At 31.2% G+C, this 23,865-nt stretch overlaps 1 protein-coding gene and 2 long non-coding RNA genes across 4 annotated transcripts in view; 2 read left to right on the top strand and 1 right to left on the bottom strand.

Moving 5' to 3' along the window:
• The window catches only part of LOC105190537 (probable G-protein coupled receptor 158), a 250,213-nt gene that overhangs the window by 84,992 nt on the left and 141,356 nt on the right, over positions 1 to 23,865 (bottom strand). The window lies entirely within an intron of this gene.
• On the top strand, positions 3,662 to 5,490 carry LOC105190530 (uncharacterized). The gene is made up of 2 exons (XR_850366.3): positions 3,662 to 4,319; positions 5,370 to 5,490. It is a non-coding gene; the product is annotated as an uncharacterized LOC105190530 (long non-coding RNA).
• LOC105190531 (uncharacterized) lies at positions 16,790 to 18,632 on the top strand. The gene is made up of 3 exons (XR_850367.3): positions 16,790 to 16,873; positions 17,113 to 17,395; positions 18,564 to 18,632. It is a non-coding gene; the product is annotated as an uncharacterized LOC105190531 (long non-coding RNA).

Genomic DNA, 23,865 nt, shown 5'->3' with positions numbered 1-23,865 from the left:
GCGCGCCCTTCTCTGTTTACCCGAGCGCGCTTTGCACTCTCGCAGCTGCAATTTCAAGAGTCTAAGCGGGACGCGCGCCGTTGCAACGTTTCATTCTTCGTACTCGCCGGATCTCGTAAGTAGGATCTTCAGAATTTACTTTCTCACGGACGACGCGCGACAGAGGAGAGCGCGTTTGTCTTCCGTCTCCGCAATAGCGTCCTCAAAAGCGTCTCGTTGAAGCTGAAGAACCGTGCGCGCGATGCTTCCAATCCGCCTCGTCGCGAGCAAAGCGAAGGCGCGGCAGAGAGCTTGATAAAGTCGATTTAACGTTTGCCAATTGATAATGATTGATAACGATAAGAGCGAGTATCGAGGCGATAGTGAAAGGAGACCTCAATTGTTGTGAAATGGCCGTCGGGCGAGCCGGACTAACGGTGTGAGAAACGCGATAAAGTGCGCCGCGAAACAAACACGGACGTAACACGTTCGATATCATAACGTAACGCCGCTAGAGTCGACGGGAATCTTTGAAAGAAATCCTCGGATATACACTTCTCTCTCTCTCTCTCTCTCTCTCTCTCTCTCTCTCTGTGCCGGTCGGCGAGCGTGATAAATAACGACGTATGTCGCCGCGAGAAAGTGATATTTCAGATCTTCTCACGTGAGTCCTTCGAAGCGTTGAAAAACGCAGATATAAAGGTATGTTTCTATTGTGTCCGCGATGGGAGTGAAATATATTTCCGTGGTATCAGTATTATGTTACAAAGTGCCTCCGCGACCGTGTCAAATGCACGGGCACCGTTAGGTCGCTGCAGCGTTGCGATAAATGAAGATACGAAGCTTCTAATCTAATTGATACGGGACATCTGATATGCGCGCGATCGCGTCGCAAAGCCTGTTCGATGTAACCCGCGCGCAGGATTAAATGCAGCACTATTCGCGCAACACGTGTCCCGTGTGCTCGATAAAGGGGCATTATAAATATCGATAGCGCGGGACAATAAAGTATCAAGTTTCTTAACAGCAATGAGAGAGACCGTCGAATCGACGAACGCGAGTGGGGCAAAGAGGTGGAGGGAAGGCAACATTTCGAGCTCGCTCCGACAAATGACGGGACGAATTGCTGCTGCTGCAAAGTCGAAACGGCGATTTTTGCGGCGCGGCTTTTGTTCCCTAGGAATTCACATTCAGTCTGAAAATATAATTTCGAGAAGTCATAATAGTGAGGTTAAGGAGGTAATTTGGGAAGTGTTAAAGAGAGAAGGGGCTGCGGATCCGCTGAAAGTGGAGAAGCTTCATCGGAGGAATATCATCCGTAATTCGAGGGTATTGCTTGAGATTACAGAATGTATCCAGATATAAAATCCCAAATGGATCACCTAGGGAAATTATTCGAAGAGAATATTCAAGAACGTAGTTCTCGGCGTCGCAAGATACTACTTAAAGTCCGCGAATATAATGCGGGACTCTGTACTCTCTCTCTCTCTCTCTCTCTCTCTCTCTCTCTCTCTCTCTCTCTCTCTCTCTCTCTCTCTCTCTCTCCCCCCCCCTCTCTCTCTCTCTCTCTCCTCTCCCCCTCCCCCTCCCCATCTCCCTCCCCCTCTCCCTCTCTCTCTCCCTCTCCCTCTCTCTCTCCCCCCTCCCTCCCTCCCTCCATCCCTCCCTCCCTCCCTCCCTCTCTCTCTTTCTCTCCCTCTCTCTCTCTTTCTCTCTCTTCGCGCGGTGTTTCAACAGTCGCTGCTTTCTTAGGATTCAAGGTTATTATTTAATATTCAGGCGCAGAGTGGGGCTCTCCGCGGCGAAGCAATCCGAAAGGCAGAGATCCGTCGGAAGATCCAACGTGGGATTAGATGGGAAAATAGGATTATCGAGAATCGTTTAAAGACTCGACATCGAGAAAGCGTATGCAATGACTGAAAGAACGCCATCAGCCGGCAGTGAGAAAGCGGAAGAAATCACGCCGAATAAGACGGCGGATGTAGACGGTGGCGCTTTGTCGGCGACGAAGACGCCGGCCATCACAAAAGACAGAAGCGAAATTAAAAGTCGAGCCAAGAGGAACATCATTATCACGCCCAACTTACCGCCCGCGGAGATCGAGAGGGACGGGACGAGATACCGCCGCGATGAGAACGGACGGTGGAGGCCGGTTCTGTATTGATTAACGTTCCCACACGGTTAATTGCTTTTTTCTGCACCGGCGGTTTTTAACCTGCGATTGACAGACTGCGAGGCCTTCTCGAGGACCGAGGCCGAGAACACTCGGCAGAACTTAATGAATCGTTATTGATTGATAGTAACATTAATAGAAATATGCTTATGAAGTAGATGAATGTATATGACACATCGCCGGACAATGATAATTAGCTGTATTGTACATTCTAAGGTCAACCGCTAAGTTTTTTCCTTTCTTACAATCCAAAATTCAAAATGTCATAAAAGTCGAATGTTGAAGTGTCTCACCGGATTTCTTTTCGTTCTATGCGTAATTTTGTGTAGGGAGTTTAAGTAGGTTGAATTCTTTATAACAATTCCTTTATAACAATTACTTTTCAGAAAAAAAGATCAGTTTGTTCTAAAAATCTCCTTCCCGTAGAAACTGATCTTTTTTCTCGCTCAAACAGCTATATCTCTTTTGATAAATATTGCATGTATTCTATAAAACGCAAATTTCCGAATAAAAATTAAATATTATTTACCTTGGAAATTAAATTTATCTCGAGAAACATTCTTTTTTAGTCCAAAAACTAGATTGAATTTGTTTTGGAAGTTCTACGTTCTATTTGTGCTAAAAACGAAACTTTGCAACAGCAGTGAAATATTTGTCGACCAAATTTTATCGTTCCAAAAATCTATTTATCTTTCTCTACATGTCGACCTTTTTATATTAAAAACTATCGTTTCCTGTAAAGTTTATTCTATAAAAGATAAAAAGTACTTTCTAAACAATTCTTGTTAATATTTGAATAGCAATAGACGGCTAAGCATTTTCTTGTTATTCGTCTAATATTTTCAGTATTTTACGCGCATTCATTGTAGAATAGTATTTTTATAGAGTTCTAAGCTTCCTTCCCCCCTTCCTTCCTCTGTCTCACCCTGTTGTTCGATATCATAATCACGATACTCACGCAATATTGTGGACAAGATATTTTCTGAACCACTCACATATGCATATTTATAGGATTTCACACGAACGTCATTTGAAATGCAAAACGATACTTGACTATTCCGATAATCTTAAGTAAAATATACGAAACATCTTCGAATACGACAATTTGCATGAAATGGCAGAGCCTATCTTTTAATATGAATATAAAATAATCATAGAAAAATTGAGAATTCAAGGACTTTGAAATGTCCATGATGTAAGTAAATTAATATAGAGACAAACACAGATTACTTAAATAAACAAGAATACAAAATTCGATCAAGATTTAAGAGCAACATCAAAGAGATACATAATAAATATAGGTAAAATAAAAAAAATTCACACAAAAATTAAATTAATTACATTAAATTACATTAAATTAATTAACAAAAAAAATTAAAAATTGAAGAAATAAGTAATAGCGTTTGTGCTATTTTATAAAACTATATATATCAAGCTTCTATTTTAACAATATTTTCAAAAAGTCAAATTCAGATTGAAACTCAATGTTTGATAATGATTACAATAAAGAGTTTTTTACGTGTAAACACTTCTGTTTGGGCATATGCAAGTTAAAATTGAAATTTAACGCTTGTATCACTCTTCGAACTGCAACAAGCTTATGTTTGTTGTGCTAAGCTCTTATCAAAGATTTATGTAACCTCTGGCACTTAACCTTTGCGACACCGCGTATACGTAATGTAATTCCCCCAAAGGGAACTATTAATAAATGGCGATAATTTTATCGGTTTGAAAATCGTCATGGTGAAACATTAATCAATCAGTACGCAGCGTTATTAGCGCGACGGATCTGAAAGCATTATAAATAACGGGTGATTGGCGAGAAAACCATGTAAAACGTTTCCGCTTTCTCGACGTGGAGGAAATATTTCGTGCGTCACACGCGTCAGTTTTATTGAGAACGAACGTTCGAGACAATCTAAATATACGCCAAAGTAAATCTCGAGCATGAAAATTCAAGTGATCGCGTTCTTAATGATTGCCATGCTGGCAATCACAATCGCGCACAGATCGTCGCAGAATAAAATACCGAATGTTATCCCAAACAGAACAGGAATAGATAGTCAGAATATTATAACGGCACCTGATATCCCGTGTCAGGAAAATCATCGACATGACGCCAATGGAGTGTGCCGGAAAATTATATAATTAAGAAGACTTGTACATGGTAAATTCGTGCACAGTGATATTTAGCTGAAAAGCGTAGAAATTTTGGAAAAGTACCTAACAATTTGCATTGCATTTCGATGAAACAAAAAGTGAATTAGAACGCTGACCTAAACTTTCGTTCAACTTATGGAACGATACAGAGAAGGTTCTTCGAGTTGAAAATCGATCAATCGGGAAATGCGAGAAAGGATAAATAAGTTGACAAAATTTTTTTAATAAGTGAGTGTGAGCATATGTGTGTGTATTGTTCAGATATTTTAAAGGACATAACAAAATTTTGATAAACGTACATATCAGGGTGAAGAAAATTAATTTTAGTGTTGAAGAAAATTAATCGTTCATACGTTTCCAATGTTTAAAAACGTTTCAACGACGAACTCTTTGGAAAAATGTACAGTAAATTTTGTTTAGCGAAAAATCTACAAGATGTTATCGTTTATAATAACATATCATGTTTTGCTATTACTATAACTTGATCACATTAAGTAGCAAATTAAAATACTGTCAACATAAAGTTACACATATAAATACACATACAAAAAATTATATGAATCTAACATATTTAAAGTTAACTAAAAGATATTTTAATACATCTATGAAGCTTATAATCCTATAAAGTATTCTCCGCAAATATCTAAAAATTGTTTTTCTTTATCAATCTACAAATACGTAATTTTATAAATACGAATAACTCTGACATGTGTTTTCACAATAACGTGTTTTATTAACGATGTATAGTCAAGACTTGCATTCCCGATGAAAATTTTTCAATCCGAAGTTATTTGTAAAGCATGAATATTTTGTTACGAAATGCTTCTGTTTATTTTAAACGTTTGATTCCACCAATCGTATTATTCTTATTCATTCTACGGTTATTTGAATATCTTACGCTCAATGGAATTTACAGTGTACTAAAAAAATACCAAAAAATTTCAAAGCCTTGCGTATGTAACTCATTTTTTATGTTGTGAAACAAAGATCGAATGTCAAAGTTTTTATCGCAGTATTTATTCGTGCTCTGTTATTCTTTTTTTATGTTCGTTTGCAGATCCGACGATATAAACCATGTCATCCGAAAGCTACAAGCAATGCGATGAAATATCGTAACGGCGACGGCGCAAAAACAGAGAAATTAAGCAATTCGTTCGTTTCGTATTGTCAAAAAAAAAGCTACACAACTACCATTTGATTTACAATAAATCAATAATTCCTTATTAAATATGATCAGCGGCATATATTATTTATTTTGTATTACTGTAATTATGTGATAACTCATCGTTATAATACGGATTCTGATGTAATTTTTATATATCTTTTTATAAGTTTTTACATCCTAAAATAAAATAATAGAAAATCTACTAATAAAATAGCACAAACACATTTCTGTTAACTGCGTGTAATCTGAAAATCATTGTGTGTATTAAACTTTTAACGATAGATTAAACGATAACGTTGCATAATTTTGCAGCGACAAAATGTTTAAAAGTAAATGCTTAAAACAATAAACATACAAAAACTATATCATCTTTATTATTTCGTCGCTCACTTTGCTTATGCACAAACATCGCAATGTATTTACAAATATAATAATAATTACAAATAACAAGCATTTTCCAGTGATTAAGGCATAATAGTTTTAAAATGCCTTTAAGAGAAAGTATAATAAAGATATTACTTAACGACATGACTTGATGGGGTGCAGTGTTTTGCACGCGAGTTGAAGGCAATATGCAAAATTAACAACCTTTCTCTATACAAACTTACACAATGTGTATTAAATTTTACCACATAATTTATCATTTTTATATATTGACGTTAAACTTATAACGATTTCTTTTTCGCTTATATGAAGCAACGAGAAAGGGTAGTTCATTTAAGCTCTAAGCATATACACCAGGTATACGTTCTTCTCTTTACTTTTCTTTCTCTTTACTTTATCGATATTTTTCGTAAGTACAACCTTTGATCCCGACCAATAACATCCCGGCAAATAACATCGCCCTCCAGTTCCCATATTTGAGTTTTATATCATAATCCAGCAAAATATTTATGATATAAGTAGAAAGTACTGCAAAAGACACTAAACACTCGTTGAGGCGGATAGAAAAACAAATGAGTAGTGGAAATGAAATAAATGATAAAGTAAGATCGTATTAATAAAAAAGTTATGAAAAAATCTAAAACGAGAAATACGAAATAAAAGATAAAAGATGAAAGAATCGATCGAATCCAAATTTCGCGCGCATTAATTTATAGAAAATTCTGAATTTTTCTTTCTTTGGTATTGTCAAAATGGAAACTTTTGCCCATATATTCTCTTAATAACAATGATATTCGATTTAGTTATTCAATACGTTCCATAAAATTATTAAATCAGCGTATGTTAATTAGTGTAAGTTTTTACAGCAATTAATTTCGTATGATTAAATACACATAGTATTATTATTTATTTTATAAGTATTATTTATTTATTTAATTATTTATTTAGTTCTTTACTTACTTATTATTAATTATATAATTAATTATATAATAAATAATTTATTTATTAATGTCAATATAATATTTCAAAGATTATTTGGTTGTATATTTCAATATTATTTAATTATATAAGATCGAGCATTTAAATTAAGACCTCTAAATATATAGAAAGTAAAGCAAAATAAAAAGAAATGTTTCAGACAAAAGTTATAGGATTTCAAAGAAAATTTATTGCGGTGCTATTAGTCGAGTTGAATGATGAATTCAATAATCACACATACAAGATTATTAGAGGTTAAATGACGAAAAACAGAGTTTAAATCATTAAATCAAGGTAATTTTCAACTTATTTGCATTTATTTTATTAAATGCTGAAAAAGACAACATCAAAGAAGACATCAACTTTGATGTACTTTTGAATATGTTGAATAAAAGATTCGTCATCTTTTTGAACATTTAATAAAATGCAAAATAAATTGGAAATTATTTTAATTTAATGATTTAAATTCTGCTTTTAGTTATTTTATCTTCAATGACCTTGAATGTGTGGTCGTTGAATTCGTCATGAGAAGGATTACAAATGTAGCTTTTAAAAAATTAGGGTTCTATTAAACAATATAAAGTTGACTTTTATTTCACCTTGACATTCCACCCGAAAGTTAAACCAATAGCACTATAGTACATCCCCTTTGAAACCTATAATTTTTGCCTAACATTTTCTTTCATTTTGCTTTGTTTTTTATATATTCAGGCGTCTTAATTTAAATATTCCATTCGGTATATTTTTTCAGATGCTTAAAGAAAAAATATTGCAATATATTTAATTATTGATCTAAAATATATAATGTTGTCAACATTGGCTCGACATAAGATTGTCAAGCCAACATTAACAATATTATGATTTTAATATAAAATATGAAATTAAATTAATATAAAATTTAATATTATGATTATAAATATTATGATTTTAAATAAACTGATTAACAATAATTAATAAAGTATATATCTTCTTTTCAATAAAATTACGTTACTATAATTTGTGTAAAGATTATATGATATATAATGCAGCTTTACCAAGCGGCATTAGATTTATTATTTTGTTTTACAATTTCAATTTATATAATTTGTTTTTCTTCGTTATGAGCTTTATAAATAATGCTTCTAAAAAAATTATGTTTCGGCTTACAACAAAATTTTTTCGGAAATATTTGTCCACTTTATGTATGTTCGCAAACTCGAAGATATCAGCATTTCAGTAATATTGACTAAAAATTAAATGCAACGGAAAGCTATCAAAATATTGTAGCGGCAATCATATAATAACGAAAAAATTCTGCATACCGATGAAGCTTCAATAAATTTATATTATTAATCTTGGGTACAATATGTATGCATTTTAATTACATTATAAATTATGCACGTATGTAATGAATTACCTAATAAATAATATTTCAATTTACATATACTCATATGATTGAAGAAATAAAATTCGTACCAGAAGGAAACCAAAACATTTTTGAGCTATGCCTACAAATGAGGTTCTCCTACCTCATTTATTCGCTGATATTCATTAATTAATATCTGAATAACTATAGTAATAATAATAAAGCGAATATATGTATAGAAGGTTTCTTTATTTAATTTAATAAGCTATACTCTTATATACAAGCTTATTTAATATAAGCAAGTTTAGATACAATGAATAAAAGACTTATTCGCAGTCCACTGACAAAGATAATTTTGTACTAGAAATATAAGTTTTTACGTAATCAAAATATTATAAACCAAATGCGCGATGAAAACACCAGTTTATGTTATCTTTATCTTTCTGTTGCTTCTCTTGCTTAAATGCAAACATCGCATCAGCATATAACGGCAGATAATAAACTGTTTTCAAATAATTGAGATATAATTTTATGACTAAAACCTCCGGCCACAATGTCGATATTAGTTAGTGACATGGTTTGGTGAAACATAATATTCACTGTGCAAATCAAGAGAAATATGCAAAATTAGTACAATTTTGCAAAACTAACTTGTATAATATTCATGAATTTGTCAGATAATTCGTAAGTTTCTGTTCGAACTTATATATATTTTTACTTTCGTTTCCCAACAAGCGTATAAAAAACTGCGGAAAAGAATGTTTCATTTATTCTTTGAGCGTATATGTCGCGTATATGTTCTTTTATTTCTCCGCCGATATTTTTCATGAATGCAACATTTTTTCAAAATGAATACTACCGCCCTCCAATTAGCATCTGTAATTCACGACATAATTCAATATATTGCGTCATAGAAAATAACGTTTGTTACAAATGAGAAACACAATAAGAGAGCACTTAAATATCTGCTATATAAGGCGTGTAGAATAATAAATATAATAAGGTAAAATAAATGATACATGAGATTCGCGGACATTATATTAATCAACATAATTAAGAAGAAAGAATTATTTAAAAATTGATCAAAAATTTCACTTTAATTTAGAAAACACTGAATTTTTCTTTGACACTGTGTTAAAATGAAGCCTCTCACCAATATTTTACTAATGATACTCGACTTGGGGCTATCGAAAATTTGCTAAAAGTATTGAAACAATATATATCATAATAAATATTAAAATTGCCAGAAGGATTAATTATTGATTCCAGAATAAAATTTATTGCAAGACTATGCACAAAAAGCATATGTCCATTTGGCCAATTTCCTGATTATAGGCGAAAATGTTGAAAGCGACTAGCTGACGCATAAAACTATTTCATCAAAGAATATAATTATACGAGTAAAAAAATCTTAAACGAAAACGGAAATTGAAGCAAGATAATTAAATAAAGCGTAATAGCATTCTGTGAAATTGCTAAATCAGCGCGCAAAGTAGCTTTAAGCTTTTACAAGTATCAATTTTATATGTATGTGATTATATGTGAGTTTTAATCTATTTAATATTAGTAAATCTATCTAATATTAATAAATCTATTTAATAATAATACGAGGATTGCCTTTTATATTTCGGGAATAGAGAACAAAAAAAGGAAATTAATCATCGTACATGGGTTTATTGTTTTTCAAAATATTCTCCATGAAGATCAATACACTTTTACATGCGCTTGAACCAATTTTCGAAGCACTTTTTCCACTCCGATTGAGGTACCTCCAAAACATGCATTTTGAACGTATCAACCGCTTCTTCAGGCGTCGAAAAACGCTGACCTCGTAATTTATCTTTGATTTGCGGGAATAAAAAGAAGTCATTGGGTGCCAAATCAGGGCTGTACGGCGGATGACTCATCAATTCGACTTTTTCAGTTCTCAAAAAGTCTCTTGTTTGAGCCGATGTGTGAGAACTCGCATTGTCCTGGTGGAGAATGATGCGTCTTCGGCGGTTGATTTCCCTTATTTTTCCGAAGACTTCTGACAAACAAATGGTTGTGTACCATTCAGAATTGACCGTCCGACATTGCACTAATGGTACAGTTGCCACATGTCCGGTTTTTCCGAAAAAACAGGCGACCATTTGCTTCGAAGTGCTTCGTGCGCGAACAACTTTTGTTGGATTTGGCTCATCTCGAAAGACCCATACAGTCGACTGCTGTTTACTTTCGGGCTCATACGCATAGATCCATGATTCGTCACCTGTTACGATATCATAGACGTGTTTTGAAGCACCACAATCGTATTTCTTGAGCATTTCTTTCGACCAATCGACACGAGCCTTTTTTTGAGCGATTGTTAAATTATGTGGGATCCAACGCGAACAAATTTTTTTGACAGCCAAATGTTCACGCAATATTGAATGTATGCTGGTCCCACTAATGCCCAAGGATGCCTCAATCTCACGATAAGTCACATGACGATCTTGTAATATCAGTTCACGCACAGCATCAATGTTTTCTGGAACAACAACCGATTTTGGACGACCTTCACGAAATTCATCACTAAGCGAACTATAGCCACGATTGAATTCCGTATACCATCGATATATAGTGGTTTTTGATGGTGCTTCATCGCCAAAAGTCGAATTAAGTTCATCGATGCACTGTTGTTGAGAGATAATCCACGTCGAAAGTTGTAAAAAATAATCGCACGGAAATGTTCACGACTTAATTCCATTTCTTGGCCGACATCAATTTTTCATGTCACTGTTAACAACACAAATGGCGCATGGACATCAAAACGTTCTGAGTAAGTATACTGACAAACAGTGAAACTTTACGTTAAGGACGTCGGTTGTCAGATGGCAGCACCTGGATCGTCCATTCCCGAAATATAAAAGGCAACCCTCGTAAGATATTTTCAAAATATTATATATTATTCGGTAATATACTTACATAATCTATTTGATTGTATTCTTTTTCAGATTTTTAAAGTGTAAATATCAAATTTACTGCATTTATTAATATTAATTGTATTGACTTGGTAGCTTTAAATATTATCAATATAAGGAAATTAACTGAATAATAACAGTAACTAGTAAAAGTACAATACTTCTTCCTAACGTATTTGCTATCATAATTTGTGAAAATGCAAAATATAACATTAGTTTATAGTATACTATATAACACAATTTTATTAAACAACGTCGAATTTATTATCATATTTTATCCAGTTTATTATTCCTAATGGTCTCTTGCGAATTATTGCACTTTCTTCCGGAAATATGACATGTGTATTTAATTTTTATTTATAGGCTCGAAAATATCAACTTATTAGCAATATCAACTAAAATAATGCAAGAGAGAACTTCAAATTATAGTCACAGTGACAGTTGCGGAATAAAGAAAATATTCTACTGTATATTAATATATGTATATATTAATAAAGCTTCAATAAATTTATATTATTAATTTTGGCCACAATATTATATTTAAGTGTGTACATTTAAGTTACTTCACAAATAAATATATACTATATAATTTATATAATATATATATTATTATATATTACATAAATTATATGCTATATAATAAATTATGCATTGAATCAAATTTTATATAATTTATTCCCACGTTATCTTACTAGAAAAAAATCCAAGATGTTTTTTAATTCTACTTCTATCTATTACTATTTAATTTATTAGGTAATTTATAATTTTTTTGTCTCGCATACGACTTTTTATCTAGATATCATGTATGATAAACTGTGTGAGAAAATAAGTCATTTACATTTTATATTAAATATACGTTATTCTATTTACGCGTGAAACTTTCAATTGCGACAAATAATCCGCCTTCTAATTTCAATCTTCAATATCCATTTCATAATGCATTAAATTACATTAGGGGGAATGATATAAGTAGAAAAGACGGAAGAGGAAAACGACAAAACGTTTCTTGCTGTAGATGAGTTAATAAATGCAACGAGCAAAAGTGACATAAATAATACGTGAGGTTTGTAAATGTAGCAGTGATTAAAATAATTAAGAAGAAAAAAGTCGATCTAAAAATTTGATTTGATGTAGGAAAAACTGTGGAAAAAAGATTTGATATTTTGTATTGTGTTAAGATGAAGTTTTTTGTCGACATTCTGCAAGTGATAATGATACTAAATTTAGTACTACCGAAATCTTGTCAGCAAGATAAAGACGATCTTATATTAGACGTTCTAAAATTCCACCAACACAATTTTGTGAACTTGCGAACTTGTGAATTATCATAACAACTGTAAAGTCATGTGCCGAAAATTATAAACTGAATCCTAAGGGACTGTGTCGCCAGCGTGTGAGATAGTTGACAGTTAATATTTTTAACTTTAAAAGAACATATATCATTTTAATAAATAATATAATCTCAACGAGCAGAAACATTTCAAGGAACGGGAATAAATAATGCGCGTTTGCGTTTCATGAAATTGCTGAAGCAGTATGCAATTTAGCAACAAGTCCCATAAAAATTATATTTGTATGTAATTATAAGTACGTAAATATTTTATTAATGCGATAATTTCACGATTATATATCTATTTATATATTCTCTTCTTCAAGTAATTTAGGAACATAATAATTAATTAACTATTGTTAATGTTAATGATGTTGGCTCGATAGGCTTAAATGTTACATATTTAAGTAAGCTTACTCTGGCAATAATTAATAAACCCCGTACTTTCATTACATCGAATCCATGCTACTTTCAGGCAACGTAGATTTATTGCAAAAAGATAGACTATTGCAAAAAAGATAGATAGCGATTGATCCCAAACTCTCTATGATAGATTTATGATTAAATATAATCCTATCTCATATTGATTTTTTTCGAGTTCTGTGTACAGGATGTGCTTCTCAAAAAATTATATTTTCTCTTACAAAGGATTTCATCTGAAAATGCGACGAATGTGTATATTTTATGTCTGCTTACAGGCTCGAAGATATCAGTGTTTTAGCATTATCAGATAAAAAAATGCGGAACTCCAAAATACCGTCATAGCGGCAACTACAGAATATTTTACCAACAAAGCTTCAATAAATTCACGTTATTAATCCCAACCACAACATAAACGTGTATATTTAAATTACATTATCAATTATTTGCATATATAATAAAATAATAAAATATGCAATGATTTATACATACTCAAATAATAGAAATAATAGTAACTTTTGTTGGAGAGAATCCGTGACACGTTTTTCCAACCATGTTTACACATGAGCTCTTTTTATTGCCTTGCTGTACATTTATCTATTGATTAATCCATTAATTAATTCTTTGATAGTTATTGTAAAACAATCGCAATATGAATAAAGACTTTCCTGTGCAATTTAAAACACACACTATCCGTTCACGAATAATAAAGTATTGACGGATTTATTGTCAGCGTCACAACGTGTATCAGTGATAATTTCCGTCTTTATGTTCACATGAATGAAATAAGTTTTACATAATTACATTAATAAAACTATATGGCGGAGGATAAAGAGTCATAACGAACGTGTTAATTATTACACGCGCATATATGTATAGCGGATAAAAAAAATACTTGTAATCCATTGGTCAGAGTAGTTTTTCACGGAAAATATATAAATTTCCATATAACGAAATTAAATACGCAGTAAAGGTATAAGCTTGTATCATCTTTATCTTTTCATCGTTCTTCTGGTTCGAGTGCAAATATCTTCTTCTATATTTACCGACAGGAGACCGTTTTATATCGATCTAGGCTTAATGTTATTTTTAAAGCCCCTTTGATTATGAGATCGATGTTAGCTGGAAACGTGACTCGGTAGAACAACATTCCGCACACGACAAAGTGAATGTGCAAAACTGACAAATGCTTGCGATAGGCGAGTCTGTCTAATAATTGTTCATTTATGAGGTAATTTACAGTTACTTCTTCTCATTAAACTTATAATATTTTTTTCTAGACAGCGTGCATAATAAACCGTGTAGAAAAATAATTTATTTAAATTTTGACCATTTATTACAGGTACGAATCGTCTTACTCATGCTGTTGATAGTTATCACGCGTTCAACTTTCATCGCGGAAAATAACGTCGCGTTACAATGTATATCTGTGATACGTATTTACTTCACAAAGCAGTAGATTGCGTCATCAGGACGCATGTCTATGCTATAAGTAGGAAACACGCGATATGAAAACGGTAAAACGCTCGCTGTAATAGCTAATGTAAGAAATCTAATGTACATCAGTATGTGTGTATGTGTGTATATGTGTGTGTGAGTGTGTGTGTGTGTGTGCGTGTGTGAGTGAAATAAATAATATGTGAGGTTTTTAGATGTATCGGTAATTAAAGTAATTACGAAGAAAGAATTCTGTGGAAGAGATATAAAGTTGAAAACAGAAAAATAAATCGAACTTCAATTCGATTTATAAATAATATTTGTGTCGCTCTTCTTCGATATTGCTGCAAGGTGAAGTTTTTTGCTGGTATTCTACTAGCGATAATGATACTCAATTTAGTATCACCGAAATCTTGTCGAAGAGATAAGAGCAAATATCTCATATTGGATCAACTCATATCTCGATATCTCAAATCTCATATCTCAATGAACAATCAATTTCTCCAAAACAATATTGTAAAATTGCCTATAATAACAAACGTACAATCGTGTCCCGAAGGTTTCAACCTGAATCCTAAAGCAAAGTGTCGCCAGCACATGAGATAACTAACAGATAGCGTCAGCAGTTTTAAAAAATATATAGGATGAGGGAAAAGTATGGAAACCCCGAAAAATTCCGAAAAATATAAGTTTTATAGAAAAGTGTTTCGGATAAAAGTTGTAGCATTTAAAAAGATCTATTTATTGACTTCATCAGTTTAACTTTGGATTGGTTGCTAAAATCAGGCCAAGGTCAGATGGAATTTTTTAAATGTTTTTTATCATACTTTTTATTACAACTTTTATCTGAAACACTTCTGTAAAACTTATATTTTTCGAGATTTTCCAGGATTTCCATATTTTTTCCTCATTCTTCCTTTTTCTGAATATATAATCATAATAAGTAATATAATCCTATAGAACAAAAATTCCAAATGATGAGATTAAATAGTTTCATAAAATCGCTACGGGAACGAAGTTTGTGCGTAAATATTCGATTTAATATTAATTAACATTTTTATGATTATATATTTGATAATAAGTCACGTTGAGTTTATAATTAAATATAATCTTATTTATTTTACACGAAGCATACATCTGCTAAAAACATTTTTTTCATGTTCTATCAAAAATGCCTCTCGGAAAATTACATTCGGCTAGTGACGGATTTCTTTTGGGAATACGACATGCATATTTTATGTATGTTTACTGGCTCAAAGATATCAACATTTCAGCAGTTTCAGTTGAAAACTAAATGCGAGACGAAACTTCAAATTCGCCACGGATACCACGAAATGACGGAAGTATTCTGTACATCGACGAAACGCCAATAAATTAAACAATTAATCTCGGTCTTAAATACACAATACATTTGTATTTAAATTACATTACAAATTATTCATGAATATAATAAACAATAAGATAAATTATAAGATAAATCAGTCGATAGCGACGCTTGAATGAACTTAAAAAAAAATTGACTTAATTCCTTAAAGAATTTCAAGTTAAAATTGAACATTCAACAAAGCTTTGTATATATTTTTGCCAGTTTACCATTATGCATATGAAAAGTTATACCACAAAAAATAATATCATACTTTTTAATAACGCGCCAGCGCGTTTCTATTGTGGAATGCTAAAAGGCGCGAATACCAGACTTAAAAACAAATGCGGTTAGACGAGATCCTAGATGGAATGAATCACGCTTCATTACTCTCTCACAACGTTGTTTATACGATGTTTCCCTTTCCAAGCCTTTACTTCCAGTTCATCCTATGCCAAAGTCGTTTCTAGCTAAAAAGTTTAAAATACTCATTCTCGATTGAAATTAGTTCTCGATGTTTATCATCATGGAAAAATAATACATCTGCACTTTTATTTTATAGCTAGCATCTGTTATATGTATATTTATCTGCCGATGCAGCAAAAATGTTACAAATTCCGTTTTACCAACCGCTTCACTGTAATCAGTATTGGACATATATCATGTTGAATAAATTATGCAACAAGTCGAAGCGTAAGCAAATAATTGAAGCAATGAGCAAAAATAAGGATGTCAAAAGTTGCACTAGACTCAATAAAATGATTATTCTGGTTCCCAATTTTTCTAACTGAACTAATTGAACCTATCAGTTTAAATCTATATGTAATTCTATAACTTTATTTTTTATTCTTATTTATAACTCTAAAAATATTTATCAACATTAAGTTGATATAATTGTCCTTTGAAACTGCGTTCATGTAAAACTGAGGATAGAATGTTTCAACCATCCCGAAATATAAGCGGCACAGTCGTAATCATATGGTTAACCTTCGTGTGTGTCCATGTCGTATTTCCTCATCTGTATAATAGGGGACATGCTAATTCATAACCGGTTCTTTCCATATGATGGTAATGAAGTTTGTATAATGAGAAGAACACAGGGATTATAAATAGAAGTCGCGCAATAGAGAACTGACTATATATGTTCATTTCTCGAAACGATAGAAGCCTGGTAGTAAAAAAATAGAAGAAATTGTGGTAAGTTCATAAAATAATGTGAAGAGAGGGCATTAAAGAAGACTACAGAAAAATTGTAGTCACATTTGGGAAAGTTGAGAAATAAAAAGCTGTAAAGAAAAAAATTATAAGTTATAAAAAAAATTATAAATTATAAAAAATTATAATCCAAAAAATTGAATAGAAAAAACTTATACGAAAACAAAAAAATACATGAAAAAGTGAATAAATCATATTTTGTGTGATTTTTTAATGTTTAGGTTACGAAAAGTGTATTCACATTTTTGCAAGGCACGATGAAAGCACTTTTTAATCTTTCCTTGTTAATTGTGCTAACGGTTATTACAATATCACTGGAAATATCCGAATGCGCAATGGCGTATGTGCGACCTACTACCCCTAGTTATGAGACAAGCAGCTTGTTTGTGCAGGCACCTGCTATCATAAATCTTCCCGATAAAAACATAAATCCATGTATGGCAGGTCAAAGGCCGGACAAATTTGGAATATGTCGCGGAAGAGTATAACAGCAAAGACATGCAGGTATAACTATGAATAGATATAACTATGAAATTAACTGTAATCGTTGCTTCTAAATTTTAGTTATACATATATAAAGTGTTTCATAAATAGGTGTAAATTTTAAGATCATATTCAATTTATTGTAAAGATAAAGAAAGTTTCATATAAACATGTGTCCAAAAAGACACTTCTTTTCCAAATTATAAACACTTTTTATTTACAACAGTCTCTGATAAGAACATTCAAAAGAAAGAAAAGTTTCATTCAAAAGAAATTGTTGGAAATGATTTCCTTCCGCATCTCAATGCATGCCTTGTATCGACGTCTCATCGATTGTCGGAGACTTTTAAAAATCCCCAGAATATTTTGTATTTTGTCACACGAAACGATTTCGAGGAACAATAATAACAGGAATTTCATGAACGGGAATCTTAAGATGTCTCTGTAAATAAAAACCCAAGAGATACAAATGGAAAGATCGTGCAAGCCAAACAATGAGTCTTCTACCAATTCATCTATTGATATATCATTCAGAAACTCTTAAGCAATGCAATTGAAATATGCTGGAGATGTGCTTAATAAAAAGTGTTTATAATTTGGGAAAGAAGTGTTTCTCGTGTTTATACGACCTCTTTTTATCTTTATAATGAATATGCTCTTAAAGTTTGGCATCTATTTTTGAAACACCCTGCATATAAGAGATAGGTATCAAGGATACTTACAAGAGGTAGGTCAAATATATGGTAGAAGAAAGATATCAAAAATTTTAGGCATTACCATCCTAAGTATAATAATATATCAGTGTGTTTGGTATAATTTGTAGAATGATTAGCAATAAAACGTCACATACTATATGTGCGAGTATTTTTCAAATCGTTATTAAAACCAATTTATTGACATTATTAAATATGAAAATATTAAAAACTTAATATGTTTGAAGACCCTATCAAATTCAAGTTTTCTATGCTATACGTCGGTATTTAAAAAATACAAAATTAGTGACTCCTGTAGAAAATTGAAAATAATTAAAAATAATAATAACAAATTAAAGATAATCAATGTATGATAATCGGATACAAATATTGAAATAAATATAACGTTTCAATATTTCCAACATTGCAAATTTTATTTTTTAAGAATTTGCAATTTACATTCATTTTTGTGTTTTGATATTTTATGTTTGTTGCAGATTCAAGAATATAAAATGCAATTTTATGCAAAAATATATGCAATTTTTATAATATTAGAAACTATATAAAATAATATAACAAAACAATGGAATAATTAATGGAATATAATTAATGAAATATAATATGAAGATAGTATGTAATATTGTATTAAAAAGAAAAAATAATTTTCATAATTAATTTTGATTGTTATGTTTTCCTATAAATATCCTATAAATATCCTCTTTGGCCTAACTTCTCGATAAATTTATTTTATAGTCTTAGCAATGTGTAATTCATTTCATAAATTTTGCAATTCGTATTCATAAAGAAGAAGATTAAAGCGGCAAGAAATAAAATAGACTAAAATAGAATAAAATAGAAGTTGTTACGTGAGTGTTTGTGAATAGAAGTCTTCTATAAATATCTGTGAATCAATAAAGACGTGTACATATACATACATACACACACATACACACCCACACACACACACACACACACAATTCCTACTTTTTATATTCACTTTGACCCAGACAATACGCATGCTATCGTTTCAATTCTACATATATTTCGGAAGAAAACATAAACGTTCAAATATTTGATTCCTTTAGTTATAAAGTAGACTCTTACTGAAACTTGTATTATGAATGATTTTATTTAGAATTAACTGCTCATGGGAATCGACCTTAACGCGATACGCGGCAGGTGATGTCTAATGAGATGAGAACATGGCTTTCCTAAAAAAAGGTAACGCTCATATGATATCACACGGCACGCGTGTTGCGTTCCCACTGACAAGCAAACCTACCTTTGTGTCAATCGCCGATTTTATTTAAACTCAGTACACTTGTAGAGTAGTAAGAAATAATGGACGCGTATTTTTTTATATCGGCAATGGTGCAATTTTAAGGGTGAAAACACCCTCTGAAAGATAATTCGACATATTTGGTTTTGAGCGAATATCTTCGAAACCATGAGAGACAAAAGAAATGTTTCAAATAAAAGTTTAATGGTAATTAATGTTCTTAAAGACAGTATAATCAAATTTTGCAATAATTTGATATTTTGCAAAATACCCCCACCACCATCAATTAATTTTGCAAAATTAAAAAATTTTTTAGGATAAAAATTACAGAAAATTTTACGCCAAATTCAACGATGTATAACAAAGTTGGTTTCCGAAATGCCATTTTTGGAAAATAATCCGTAAACAACTCACTATGGTGGTATTTTGCAAAATATCAAATTGTTACAAAATTTGATTATATCATTTTCAAGAACGTTAATTACCATTAAACTTACCTCAAACAATTTTTTATCTTTCACGGTTTCGAAGATATTCACCCAAGACCAAATATAGCGAATTACCTTTCAGGGGATGTTTTACCCCTTAAAAATAAGATTAGGCACGTATAAAAAAATACGTGTCTTTTACAAGTAAATCTACCTTTGTGTCACTCACCGATTTTGTGGGAACTACCTCTTGTATTTACAAGATCGAGTAATTAATTCGTTGCATTTAAGCTCAGGTTATTAGAGATGTTTTTAAAATCTAAGAAAATGATAAGGGATTTTCATGTCGCTGAAAACAAATCTGATGTAAAAATTGTAGAATTAAAAATGGGCTTTATATTCCATTTGTGGGCTGTAAGCCACGTCCTCCGTCTGTCATCTCTGAATACGAACGCTCTTCGAGGCTATCGCGTGCCTGGTTAGGCACGTTTACGAAACAACATTATCAAACTTCAATCGCTCATTCATAATCAACTATCTTCTCCTCGGTTTATAAATATGTTTAAGTATTCGTAGTACAAAAGTGTATATTTACAAGAGAAACCACATAAGTTTAATAATCCCGTAGATTATTGTTTCAAAAATTGTGAAGCTAAATGTGGATTATGCAATAATATTGCAATTATAAAGTGTGCTTGGTGTGCAAATTCTTTGTGCATAAAAGAGTTTTTTTTAAATATCATTTCTGCAAAGAATACAAATTTAAAGAAATTAACATAAACGAGGTGTGAAAAATGACGTCGTTGCAAAGAAATAGAAGACATTAGTAATACATGTGAAAAAAATGAAAATAGAAACAATAAAAAAAAGTACAAAAGAATAAAAAAGAATAAAAGAAACAGAAAATAAAAAAAATACGAAAAAAACAAAATGGGAATAGATTCTATCTCCTCGTCGGTTATTCCTGGGTTCGGCAAAGAGCGAGATAAAATTGTTTTGATTGATCAGGTCGTCATATTGGATCCGTCATTTTTAATTCTACAATTTTTACATCAGATTTGTTTTCAGCGACATGAAAATCCCTTATCATTTCCTTAGATTTTAAAAACATCTCTAATAACCTGAGCTTAAATGCAACGAATTAATTACTCGATCTTGTAAATACAAGAGGTAGTTCCCACAAAATCGGTGAGTGACACAAAGGTAGATTTACTTGTAAAAGACACGTATTTTTTTATACGTGCCTAATCTTATTTTTAAGGGATACATCCCCTGAAAGGTAATTCGCTATATTTGGTCTTGGGTGAATATCTTCGAAACCGTGAAAGATAAAAAATTGTTTGAGGTAAGTTTAATGGTAATTAACGTTCTTGAAAATGGTATAATCAAATTTTGTAACAATTTGATATTTTGCAAAATACCACCATAGTGAGTTGTTTACGGATTATTTTCCAAAAATGGCATTTCGGAAACCAACTTTGTTATACATCGTTGAATTTGGCGTAAAATTTTCTGTAATTTTTATCCTAAAAAATTTTTTAATTTTGCAAAATTAATTGATGGTGGTGGGGATATTTTGCAAAATATCAAATTATTGCAAAATTTGATTATACTGTCTTTAAGAACGTTAATTACCATTAAACTTTTATTTGAAACATTTTTTTTGTCTCTCATGGTTTCGAAGATATTCGCTCAAAACCAAATATGTCGAATTATCTTTTAGAGGGTGTTTTCACCCTTAAAATTGTACCATTACCGATATAAAAAAACACGCGTCCATTATTTTTTACTACTCTACAAGTGTACTGAGTTTAAATAAAATAAAATATAAATAAAATAAAATAATAAAATAAAATAATAAAATAAAATAAAATAAAATAAAAATCGGCGATTGACACAAAGGTAGGTGTGCTTGTGAGTGCGTCATGCGTTGCATCGTTCGTCTACGTCGAGAATTAACCAATCAAATTGTTTCTTTGGGACAAACGCGTCCTGAGTCGCATCATCCAAATTAATGGAACGATTTGATTGGTTAACTCCTGACGAACACGGACGATGCAACGCATGACGCACTCAGTGGGATTGCTGAACTGGTATAACTAGTTGGGGTGAGAAAACCTATGTTTGTTCCACTTTAACTTATTGCATCAGTTCAATAGTGCAGACAAAACGAACAGGCCTAATACTACAACCGTTTTCTGAGTGTTACCGTTTTCTTGTGTTAATGGAAAATGGATTGCAATCTTGATGATGCGTGTATGCAGGAAAGTGACGACGTAATTGTAAGTATAATTTGATTTATAAAAAAGTGTGACATCCGTACAAAAGTTACCTTTTTAAAAAAAAAGTAAAAAAAGACGCCAAGTTACATTTTAAAAAGAAGTAAAAAAGACGCCAAGTTAACGCGCTTACCTGTACGAATATAATTGTACAAAAGCTAATGCCTCCCTAAAAAACATTTATAAAATATATTTTATTTATAAAATAAATTTAAAAACGTTAACATTAAGTATTAATATGTAAATTTCTATTTTCTACAAAACAAGTGATATCATGAGGTTAGACCAAGTAAAAATAAAATAAAAATAAAAAAGAACTGTACAAAAGCAAATGTTTTTATAAAAAAATATTTTATTTAAAAAATATAAAAATTCTAAAAACGTTAGAATAAAATATTAATATGTAAACTTTTATTTTCCACAAAAGAAATGATATCATGTAATTAAGCCAAATAAAAAATATAATTATATAATAGTAAATGCTATTGTTAAAAATTCGCACAAAAAACACTTGGCGTGCCCAAGTTCAATAAATAATGTAACTCAGTAAAGAGTAATTCAGTAATGTAACTTAGTATGTTAGGGGGCACGCTAAGTGTTTTTTGTGCGAATTTTTAATAATAACATTTACTTATATAATTATATTTTTTTATTTGGCCTAATTACATGATATCATTTCTTTTGTAAAAAATAAAAGTTTACATATTAATATTTTATTCTAACGTTTTTAGAATTTTTATATTTTTTAAATAAAATAGTTTTTTATAAAAACATTTACTTTTGGACTGTTCTTTTTTATTTTTATTTTATTTTTACTTGGTCTAACCTCATGATATCACTTGTTTTGTAGAAAATAGAAATTTACATATTAATACTTAATATTAACGTTCTTAGATTTATTTTATAAATAAAATATATTTTATAAATGTTTTTTATGGAGGCATTAGCTTTTGTACAATTATATTCGTACAGGTAAGCGCGTGAACTTGGCGTCCTTTTTTAGTTTTTTTTTAATTGAATACACCTCCCAGTTCAAGAAAACTTAAAGATGCCTAGAGCTTTGGTTTATCTTATGAATCATCAAAACATTAATTCATTCAATCAAATGTTTTTCTTTGTGAAATAAATATTAATGAGATATAAAATATTATATGTAGTAGACGTACAAAAAGAATTGGTAACCTACTACGTTCACTTTCCGAAATAATAAAAAACGTCGGAAACGAACTCGTCTTGAAGAGAAACATAACAAATTACAATGAAACTATAAACACCAAACAAAATTTATATGAACGCATTAAACAAAGATATTTAAAAAATATAAAACCGTGTTAAAGAATTTAACTAAGTTTAGAGAATAAAGAAAAAAAACATAAAATAAAAAATAAAAAACATTTCGGAGATCAAAAAGTAGAAGAATTATAAAAAAAAATATTTACGAGAAGCTTACCAGAATTTAAAAAATTGAAAACAGGAAACTTCAAGAATTTCGGAAAAATACAAAAAAAAAAACTAATGATGAGATATTTCTTAATTTTTAAGGTCTAAAAAGGATTCAGATTTTCACGTAGTACAATAAAATTACTTTTCTCTATTTAATAATCATTCCGACAACCATATCAGCCAGTATCAATGCAATATTCAAATTCTTATTGACAATTATACCAACAATTATACTGTTGATCCTGATAGATATTATTCGCTGCATCTTACTACCATAGGTATTTTCCATAATGTTACTGCAGTAAAACCTTATCTCAAAGTTTGTTGTAAAACAGATAAATTGGAAATATGCCGTGAGCAAATGTAACGG

This window comes from Harpegnathos saltator, unplaced genomic scaffold, assembly GCF_003227715.2.
Source record: "Harpegnathos saltator strain DR-91 unplaced genomic scaffold, Hsal_v8.6 scaffold832, whole genome shotgun sequence".
Classification (NCBI taxonomy): domain Eukaryota; kingdom Metazoa; phylum Arthropoda; class Insecta; order Hymenoptera; family Formicidae; genus Harpegnathos; species Harpegnathos saltator.
This window is presented reverse-complemented; position numbering and strand designations above follow the sequence as displayed.